General features: G+C 44.1%; 1 pseudogene; it reads right to left on the bottom strand.

Annotated features, from left to right (window-relative positions):
* Positions 1 to 6,597: 6,597 nt before the first annotated feature.
* On the bottom strand, positions 6,598 to 6,730 carry LOC115941970 (U4 spliceosomal RNA; annotated as a pseudogene).
* Positions 6,731 to 10,177: the final 3,447 nt, after the last annotated feature.

Below are 10,177 nucleotides of genomic sequence, written 5' to 3'. Positions count from 1 at the left end.
TCCCTCTGCCCTTCCCCCAGCTTGTGCTCTCTCTCTCTCTCTCTAATAAATAATCTTAAAAAAAAAAAAAAGAATACTAAAATTCATACTAGTAATTTTTTTTTTAAAGACTTTATTTATTTATTTGACAGAGACAGAGACAGCGAGAGCAGGAACACAAGCAGGGGGAGTGGGAGAGAGAGAAACATCCTCAGGGAGCCCGATGTGGGACTCGATCCCAGGACCCTGGGATCATGACCTGAGCCGAAGGCAGACGCTTAACGACTGAGCCACCCAGGCGCCCTCATACTAGTAATTTAAAATTTTAATTTTCCTTTCCTAGAACAACATTAAATAACAAAAACAAAAACCATCATGAAAGTCAAAAGAGAGCCCACAGAAAAAGGAAAAAGCTTTATGTTTAGTTTTAACACTTTTTTCCTGCTTTTTCTAAAAAGAGCTCCACATTTTCATTTTACACTGGGCACTGCAAATGACGTAGCCAGCCCTGAGGAAGATTCTATTTCCCCGCGTCTCCTACAGCTAGATGTGGCCATGTGACTTACTACAGTCAGGTTCCTATGGCAGCTTCAGGGAACTCTCCTGGGACGCAGTGGGCATGGGCCTCTGCCCCTTTTCTTTGATCCTCTTTCCACCTGCATTGTAGATGCTGACATCTGGGACCATGAGCTCAAGGGCCACCGATAGGATGGAGGAAGCAGTGTGCTGGAAGGCGCCAGGGTCCCTGGGGGCTCTGTGAGGAAGAACCGCCATACTGGGCCAAGACGATGGCTTGCCAGACTTTCACAGTTGGTGAGATGGATTTCATGAAATGACTCGTATGGTAGCATATTGCCTGTATGAGTCATGCGATACATGCCTGGATTTTTGTTTTTATTGTTTTTTAATCGACTATGAAAAGAAACACTATTCTTCATATTTTGGGAGGGGTAACAGCTCAGCACCCTCAGTCCACCTACAGTTTCCAGCATGGAGGTCAATGTCTCCACTTTACTCTGCCCGTGGTGCCTGGTCACGCTCTTTATGGCTATGTCCATGCCGGCTGATGCAGCTATTTCTGTGCTATCTATCACAATGCAAACTGAGTCCCAACACCTGGGGACGAAGTTTTTAAATAAGCCAGACGAGTAAAAAGTAACACCTTCTACCAAATTCTAGCCCTAAGAAGAAACAGTGTGCTCGTCTACAGAAGGTCTCACCAGGACATTGTGCAGAGGCCTGGGGAAGGCACTTTCTGCCAATTCCTCGCTGTTCTGCTCATAATTAAATCAATAGACTTGATGTAGTTAGGGATTGGCTGACTTTCAACACCCATAAAAAAAGGTGCAAGTTTGAGAGAAAACCCAGTCAATACGCCTTTATATATCAGATATTCTGGAAACTCTTATCTTTAACTTGCACTAGTGTGCTTCTGTTGGCATTTTATTTTCCTCTTTCAGACAGGGTGTCAGTTTCCAAAGTAGATTAAAGACAACAATGATAAGAAGCTAACAGCATCCTTATTCGTGATGTACCAGACTGTGCCCCTAGGCAGTGAGTTATCTGAGGACTGGGACTGTCTCTGTGCTTATTTTTTATATCTGGGGGCTAATGCATGACTGGCACATAGCGAATGCTCATTAAATGCTTAAGTAATTAACTAATTAACTGAATAAATGTATGATTAAATAAGTAATACACTTAAAACCTATTTTAAATGATCAAAATTCTAAGAGCTTGTAAATTTTTTTAAATAACAAGCAAGATTTCAAATCTTAATGTCAATAAGCTCTACAGAAGCCCAGATCTTAAAACATGTGAATTATGTAGCTAGCATCCTACCCTGAAGGCCAACTTGTTCAGAATTCTGTTCTATTCTGAGCAAAACTGAGGAAGATATTTTAATTAATAACAGCTTTATAGGTTCTCTGAAAATATAAATAGCCCTAGGGAACAAGTTTAAGATTTGTAATAATTTATCCTCCAGGAGATTGTTCCTATAAAAAGTCCCTTGTTTAGTGGTGATTGATTCCTTCCAAAAGATTCTCTAGATGAGATCACAGGGCAATAAGGCAGGGCAGACCAATGTAGAAGAAGTTCCATGATTGAATTAAACTTTTGCATATTGGTGAGTGTGATGGACATATATTATTTTAGATCCTTTCAGTATCGATGTGCCTTTTTCTGGTAAAAGCACCATGCTCTTTCTCACCCAACAGAAAAAGAAACTTACACAGAGCATATGACCCAGCCCTGCCCCAATTTCCCTAGCTTCCGCGATGGGCTCAGGAGCAGGCGCATAATCCTTGCAGCCTGATCAGATGTTCCCTTCCTGGTATTTGAATCTTAAGCTGAGGGACAAAAAAAAACTAAACATACTCGGAGTTCCTTCATCCTAGCAATAGAGCCCTTACGAAACTGTCCTTGCGCTTGCCCTTCTCAAAGTTTGGTTTTCCTAAAAAATTGTCTTGTTCTCCAAAAATCCTTTTCTCCACCCCATCCTTTTTTGTTTGTTTGTTTCATCTATCCAGAGTCTGTGTCTCTTACTCATAACCAAAGACCTTCATCTAAATCTTTTTAATAAAAGCCAGGTATCCTAGGGGCATATTGTGAAGCCTTGCATGCTAAGCTAAGGCATCTGCGCTTTATCCAATGCGCAGAGGGAACACATCAAAGAATGTCAAGCCAGAGAAACACATGTTGTTGAGATTTGTGTATAGATGTGAAGCAGAAGATGGATAGAAGGAAGAAAGGGAGGAGTCATCCAGGAAGGAGATGATGTAGTCTTGAGGCAATAGGAGACAGTGAGAACGGACAGGTGGAAGGGCCCCCCTGGCGGGGTACAGCCTGTGTAGCATCAATGGGAAAGGAAGTGGTCCAGAACCCAAGTTCTGGTTTTGGGTCTAGGGAACACAGTAAGAGAAGCAATTTTGTCTCTGAGCCTGAAGAAAACTGTAGGACATCCTGAACGCTATCAAGAGCATAACCGGTTCCAGTGGGGAAGGTAGATTTGGGGATCTGTTTTGAATCAGTATCTTAAGCAAACCTGGAAGTACTTATTTGTGAGGTACTTTCAGGCAGCCTCTCAGAAAATGCCCACCCACCCTCCCCCTGCACCCTCTTTGCCCTCAGCAGTTTCCAGACTTTGAGGCTCCCTAAACCTTGGACCTGCTCCACCATGTTCAGACTCAACTGCCCATGTGCTCTGAGAACCATTTCCTGCCCTTCTCTCACTCTTCTATGTACATTTCCCAGGTCCTTTGACCTCTGCTGACTTCTGGCAAGTTCTGCCAAAGACAGGCACTGTCAGAAGACTAGAGGGTAGGAAGAAGGGCAAAACCAGAGTATTTCTCCTTTCACTCTGCTTTGGCGGCGTCTTGAGCAGGGGCTGAGTCTCCTTCGTGGTCCCAAATCCCGCAGGACAGCCCCTCCGCTGTCTCAGCCCTTACCAACTACCCATCGTGGTCCCATCCCTAACAAGATGGCTCCAACTTCTGGATTGTGGTCATGTGGCCTCCTCCAATGGCCTCTCCATCCCCTGCCAGTGGCTTCCTTCTCCTACCAACTCTGTTACCTCATCATCCTATTTGGCTTTTCAGCTGTTCCATATCTACAACCAAGTCCCTGTATTAAAATCTGTTTGTCATCCTAAGGTGGTTTCTGTTTTCCTGAACCATGACTTAGCAGCTAGTATGGGAGGAGGGGTACGTGGGGGAGAATGGTGGTGGCTGGGAGGAGGGTGTCTGTGGGTTTCAGTTAGGATAAACACTCGTGACAAAACCCCAGCCGTCCAGCCTGCATAAACCTACCACAAGCAGCAGCCCAAACTGGAGACGGCCTCAGGCTCCAGGTCTAAGTCAAACCATTCACAGGGCCCTCTATTAGAGAGGACTTCTTTTTATTGCAAATGATGGCACCCCAGCTCAGATTAGCTTTACCCAAAAACGATGGTGGTGGTGCCCAGGTCATCTGGAACCAGACACCTGAATGTTGCTGGGCTCTCTGCTCCCCATCTCCCACTTCTGGTCTTTCTCTCCACTCCCACAGACAAGGTGCTTCACAGAGTTGATGGACGCTATGGACACCGGAAACTCTCTTAGCTGGGGAAGAAAGAACCCCTCTTTTAATTTCAGTTTGAAAAATTCCAGGAGAGAACTGAGAACTTGATTGGCGTGACTTGGGTCACACATCCGTCTTCTGGACCTTTGACTGTGACAAAGGAGTCCCATGCAGACCACGCAGCTAGCGAAAGAGAAGGCACAAGGCCCAGAGGCAGAGGCGAAAACTAGCATGGGCATTGTGGGAACTGCGCCCATAACCACAGCCTCTGCCTCATCAGAATTCTTTTGGTTGCAACTGACAGAATTCAATTAAGAAAAGTAAATGGGTGAATGGAGGTACCGGCTTGTATAACCAAAGAGTATTTGTAAAGCTGGCATCAGAAACGATGGAACCGGGCCCCCTTACACTCTCTGTTCTTCTATCGTTACTTCCCTCCACATTTGGCCTCATTTTCCCAGGTTCACTTTTTCCACGAGGCTGGAAGCACAGCTCTGAGAACTTGCAGTCTCACGTCTTCCCACTCTGGTTGTCAGAGAGGAATGCGCTCTGACCCACAGCTCCAGTAAAGGATGGGCTCCTGTTTGGGAAGGGCCATCCCTGTCCGCTCAGGCCAGTGAGGTACCCTGACTGACTGAGCCTGAGTCAGGTGCTTGCTCCAAGACCAGGGAGGAGGGGTGAGGTAGGAAAATGGAAGACCTCATTCTGATGGAATGGCTAGTTCAAAGAAGGAACAGTTCTGGGGCACCTGGGTGACTCAGGCAGTTAAGCATCCGACTCTTGATTTCGGGTTAGGTCATGATCTCAGGATCATGAGACCGAGCCCCGTGTCAGGGCCCTGCACTCAGCAGGGAGTCTGCTTGAAGATTCTCTCCCTCTGCCCCTCCCCCGACACACCTGTGTGCTCTCAAATCTTTAAAAAAAAAAAAAAGGAGCAGTTCCCCTAAACCACAACCCCATTGTTTTACAGTCCTAGGAAATGAGAAATGACTCCTTAGAATATGGCCTTGGGTAAATCACCAACCTTTCTGGCTTCTGGTTTCTTCATCTGACCAAATATCCTTCTAGTACCTACATTCACTGAAGCTTGTTCAATGGTTCTCAAACTTTGGGGTACATCAGAATCACCTGGGGAGTCATTTAAAATGCAGATTCCCAGGGGGCACCTGGCTGGCTCAGTCAGTAGAGCATGCGACTCGATCTCAGGGTTGTAAGTTCAAGCCCCACGTTGGGTGTAGAGATTACTTAAAAATAAAACTTAAGGGGCGCCTGGGTGGTTCAGTCAGGTAAGCGTCTGACTCCTAGTTTCTGCTCAGGTCATGATCTCAGGAACCTGGGATCAAGCCCCACATCAGGATCCATGCTCAGTGCAGAGTCTGCTTGACCCTCTCCCTCTCCTCCTCCCCCTGCCAAATAAATAAAAGCTTTTTAAAAAATTTTTAAAAATAAATAAAATAGGGGCGCCTGGGTGGCTCAGTCAGTTAAGCGTCTGCCTTTGGCTCAGGTCATGATCCCAGAGTCCTGGGATCGAGCCCTACATCGGGCTCCCTGCTCAGCAGGGAATCTGCTTCTCCCTCTCCCACTCTCCCTGCTTGTGTTCCCTCTCTCGCTGTGTCTCTCTGTGTCAAATAAATAAATAAAAAATCTTTTAAAAAATAAATAATAAATAAATAAATAAAATAAAAATAAAAATTTTTTAAAAAATAATAAATGTTAATAACAAAATGCAGAGTCCCGGGCTCCACCCCAGACATTGTCTCTGTAGGTCTGGGATAGGACCCACGAATCTACATTTACTGAATGAGTCTTTTGCTGGTGACCCCCATGCCATACTTCAGAAATAATGAATGGAATGGTTTGAGATCCCTGCTTAGATAGTCTGTGACGGAGGCAAATATGAGCTGTGTTCTGGTTCAGGAAAGAAACAACATGAAAGCGGGGAAGGGTTTGGCATAGCCCAGAACTGAAGGAAAGAACAGCACCCCAGGTCAGCCCGTGGGCTGGACTGGGCAAGGGAGGCCTCCTAACTGTGTGCTGAAACAGTTCTGTTCTGCTCATGGAAGCCAAAGTGGGACCAAGGGAAACACCCAAAGATCCCTGGCTGCCTTCATCCAAGAGTCCTGGGCCTTTCCATGTCTCTAGAAGCTGCTTTATGTGCATTTTTTCTGACCCTTTGTTGAAACATAACTTAAATAAAAGCAGTCGGCAAGAGAACCCAGGTCAATTCCCTTTCAGCATATGCACAGGATTAACATTTAGAAAGTTTGGGGCAAGGGCAAGGAATTCATTTTTACCATGCTTTGTTTTTTGTCTCATGCTTAATAGATTTTGGGGGGAGGGGGGCCAGCAAATAAAACAAAGAATAATGATTCAGCTAGCCATGCTCCCGGAGCTTCCCACTCCTAACCAAGGCATCAGAGTGGTCCCTACACAAGGTCTCCTGGAGATAAATGCTCACCTTTGGACCCCCCTATAGACCAGAGTCAACTAAAGCAGAATTGTAATGCAGAGCAAGCTCCTCTCTCACACCTTTTCTCCTATCATGATCTGGAATTTTTCCATTGACTATTTATTACAAGGATTTCTTTGTATAATTCCATATCAACATAACTGAAATGTAAACTATTTCATGTAGCAATAATCGCGCCTCGGATAAACCTCATTGGCTACGATACCGCCACTGCGCAAAGCTGAAATGTAAAATATTTCAAATGATTCTTCCAAAACAGCATATTAAATTGATACACTGCACCTATTATAAGAGCTGGAGGAAGCGAGGCACCCCTTTATCAAAAAAATAAACTGTTCCTAAAACACTGTCTGGAATATGTGACCCAGCAATTCCTTTCTAGGAATTGATCTTAAAGGGATCATCATGTGTATGTGCAAGACTTACCTATAAGGATGTTTGTGGCAAAATTGCTTTGAAGAGTTAGAAAGGAACCAAAATAACCAAGATATTCTTGGGAACTCCTTGAGTAAATTATGGTACATCCAAACAATGGAAGATTGTGGAGATATTAAGATTTTTGTTTTAGAAAAGCATTTAATGATATAAGAAAATGTTCTCTGGACATTTTAAGTTTTTCTTAAAATAGATTACAAACCATATGTATAGTATGTTAGAGGTTTTTATTTTACCATAAAATAATGACCACATATATATATATATAAAAGAAATTGCTCTAGTGATGAAATGATGGGTAATTTTTTATTTTCTTATTTCATCTTTGAACAAGTGTTCAAATGTTCTTTAATGAGTATATATGATTCCAGGTGTGAGTTTACACCAACAGCATCAGCATCTCCTGAGAGCTTGTTAGAAATGCAGACTCCCAGAGCCCACCCCAGATCTGCTGGCTCAGAATCTGCATTTTAACAAGACTCCCCACACCCCACACCCCCGTGATCTGTATGCACATTACAGTTGGAAAAGCACAACTCTATATAATGCAATACAAGAGAAAAAAACTGTCTTAAATCAAGAAAGCCCCAGGCCATGACAACTGGGTGCCCTTTACTATTTGGAAGTTAATTCTGATGTAGAGCATAAGCAATTCTTACCTTCCAAAATCCAAAATCCTCTAGAAATGGCTTAACATTTCCACATTTTTCATTTCAACAATGGGGCATGGAGCAGTGACAAGTCCCTCCATCTCCATTCCCTCCCCCGGCCACAGGGCCACAAAGCCTGAGCTCTGAGATTCTGCATGAGGGAGAGAAACATAGATTCCTCAAGAGCTGCTATTCAAGCCATTAAGCAGCATGTGCCAATGTTCCCCCCACAATTCTGGGTCAGTCTCCATTAAGCTGCACATCTGGCTGTCACACACTCTTTTGTGGGCACATCTCAATGGCAGCACTGATCGGCCTCTCCCCAGGGCCAGCCCTACAGTGGCCTCCCTGTCCTCCCAGCATGTGATGTCATGAGCATGAATGTCCTGCCAAACATTTAAGATGTTGCAGTTCACATTGTGTACATTGTATAGAGAAACACTGACGGGCAGATTTGAAATTTAAAAAAAAAAACCACACACGTGGGGCAAGATACAACCAAACCTTGTTCTATTGTTATTCCAAACTACCAATTCAGCACAAATATGTAACTTGTATTCGTTAAGTACACAATCTTTTCCTTTTTGTTGCTGTTGTTGTAACCAGCGTCCCTAGATGCAGAGATTTCCTTGAAACATTCTTTCTCTAATTTGGTGGCTATCAAATTCTTGGAAAGCATGAACAGAACTGGTTTATTTCAACCCAAAGATCTCCCTGCATGTGGTCTCTTCAGAAAAGGCCAAAAAGGGAGAAAGCTGGATGTAAGTCCCAAAGTCATCTCTCCTCCAAGGACCATCAAAGCAGAGGGGTGCCTGGGTGGCTCAGTCGTTAAGTGTCTGCATTCGGCTCAGATCATGATCCCAGGGTCCTGGGATTGAGCCCCACATCAGGCTCCCTGCTGGGCGGGAAGCCTGCTTCTCCCTCTACTCTGCCTGCCGCTCCCCCTGCTTGTGTTCCCTCTCTCACTGTCTCTCTCTCTGTCAAATAAATAAATAAAATCTTAAAAAAAAAAAAAAGCAGGATGGGGGTGGTTAGCTGCGCAACAGAAAGGCATGAGAAAGAGGCCCTTCCCTTCACTGTTGTTCAAAGTGGGGTATGAGGACCATCCCATCAGAATCAACGGGTGTGCGATCAAAATGCAGATTCCTGGGTACCAGCCCAGAACGACTGAGGGGTCTCTAGGGGTGAGGAGAACGAATCTACATTTTACCTGACTTCCTAGCAATGATTCATATATGAGAGTACAAGGGCTTCAGAATTAGATAGACTTAAATCCAATTTTACTCCTCTCTAGGGGCTATCTGAACTTGACGAATAACTTGAACTCTCTACATCTCATTTTCCTCCCTATACACTAGGGACTGTGCGGAGGGTTAAACGTGTGAAGTTCCACACAAACATGTCCTGAGAGCGTGAATTGCCTTCTCCCTGTGATTCAGGTAGAGCACTTTGGGTCTGCTATTTTACTTGTGTTGGGGGTGGGGGGGGTGTCATTGTTTTCCCCTGAGTGACAATTATTGTCACTGTATTGCCCCATTCCGATGGGAACTCTACTGAGAGCAGACAAAATCATCAAGACTGAATCCCTCTTGATGATTGCCGGAACAGAACCTGTTGTTCTATAGCTGTGCTGTCCAATCCAATAGCCACTAGCCCATGTGGCCACTGAGTCCTGAAGGTGTGACTAGTACAAATGGAGACGTGCTGTAAGTGGAAAATAAACACTGGAATCCAAAAAACGTAGTACAAAGAGAAGGACATAAAATATCCCATTAGTAATTGATTACGTATTGAAATGGCAATATTCTGGATATATTGAATTAAATGGAATATATTAAAATTAATTTCACTTGCTCATTGTTAGCTTTTTAATGTGGCTTCTAGAAAATTCTAAATAACATATGTGGCTATATATTTCTACTGGACAGTGCTGTTCTGGAGGAACAGCTACCCCTCCTTCCTTCCCTCCCTAGCACTGATAATAAAACCCAATCCTGTAGTTATGACCTACAAATGGGATTTCCTAACTAGGCAGGCAACGATCAACTAGGAGAGATTTGGGGTGTGTCTTCTCTCGCTGCAGGGAAAAGTGGGCTCATGTAGCGCGCCCCCTCAGGTGGGAAAGCGAGCAGCAGCCTCAGGGAAGGAGGTGGCTGAGTGAGCACATACATCCTTAGGAAAAGAGGAGAACCACTTGAAACACTTGAGACTCAAGCCAGCAGTGCTAAGGAGAGGGTATGGGGGGCCTTACTTGTCCACACCCCCTGGATGCCTTTTTGCTCCTCTCAAGCTCACCGTCATTAGACCCTGACAAGTTTTTATTAGAGAGAGTCCTCTAGTACAATTACATGACTTGTATCCTTATAAAACATTATCATAACTAAGCAAATACTTTGGTCAACATGAAGACTGTCTCTTCTGCACAAGTAACTTAGAAATAGTTATAATCTCCTAATGTACACAAATATCTACCAAAATGACTAGCCCAAATGGATATTTCCAAAGAGGAAATGTTTGCCTATTATATTATCGGCTAACAGAATTAGTATTTTTGGAAAAACACTGCCAACGTAGATTGTAATCT

Source organism: Leptonychotes weddellii, chromosome 1 (assembly GCF_054177405.1).
Source record: "Leptonychotes weddellii isolate Sample4059 chromosome 1, ASM5417740v2, whole genome shotgun sequence".
In the NCBI taxonomy this organism is placed as follows: domain Eukaryota; kingdom Metazoa; phylum Chordata; class Mammalia; order Carnivora; family Phocidae; genus Leptonychotes; species Leptonychotes weddellii.
Note: the sequence above shows the minus strand (reverse complement) of the source record. Positions and strands in the feature narration are given on the sequence as shown.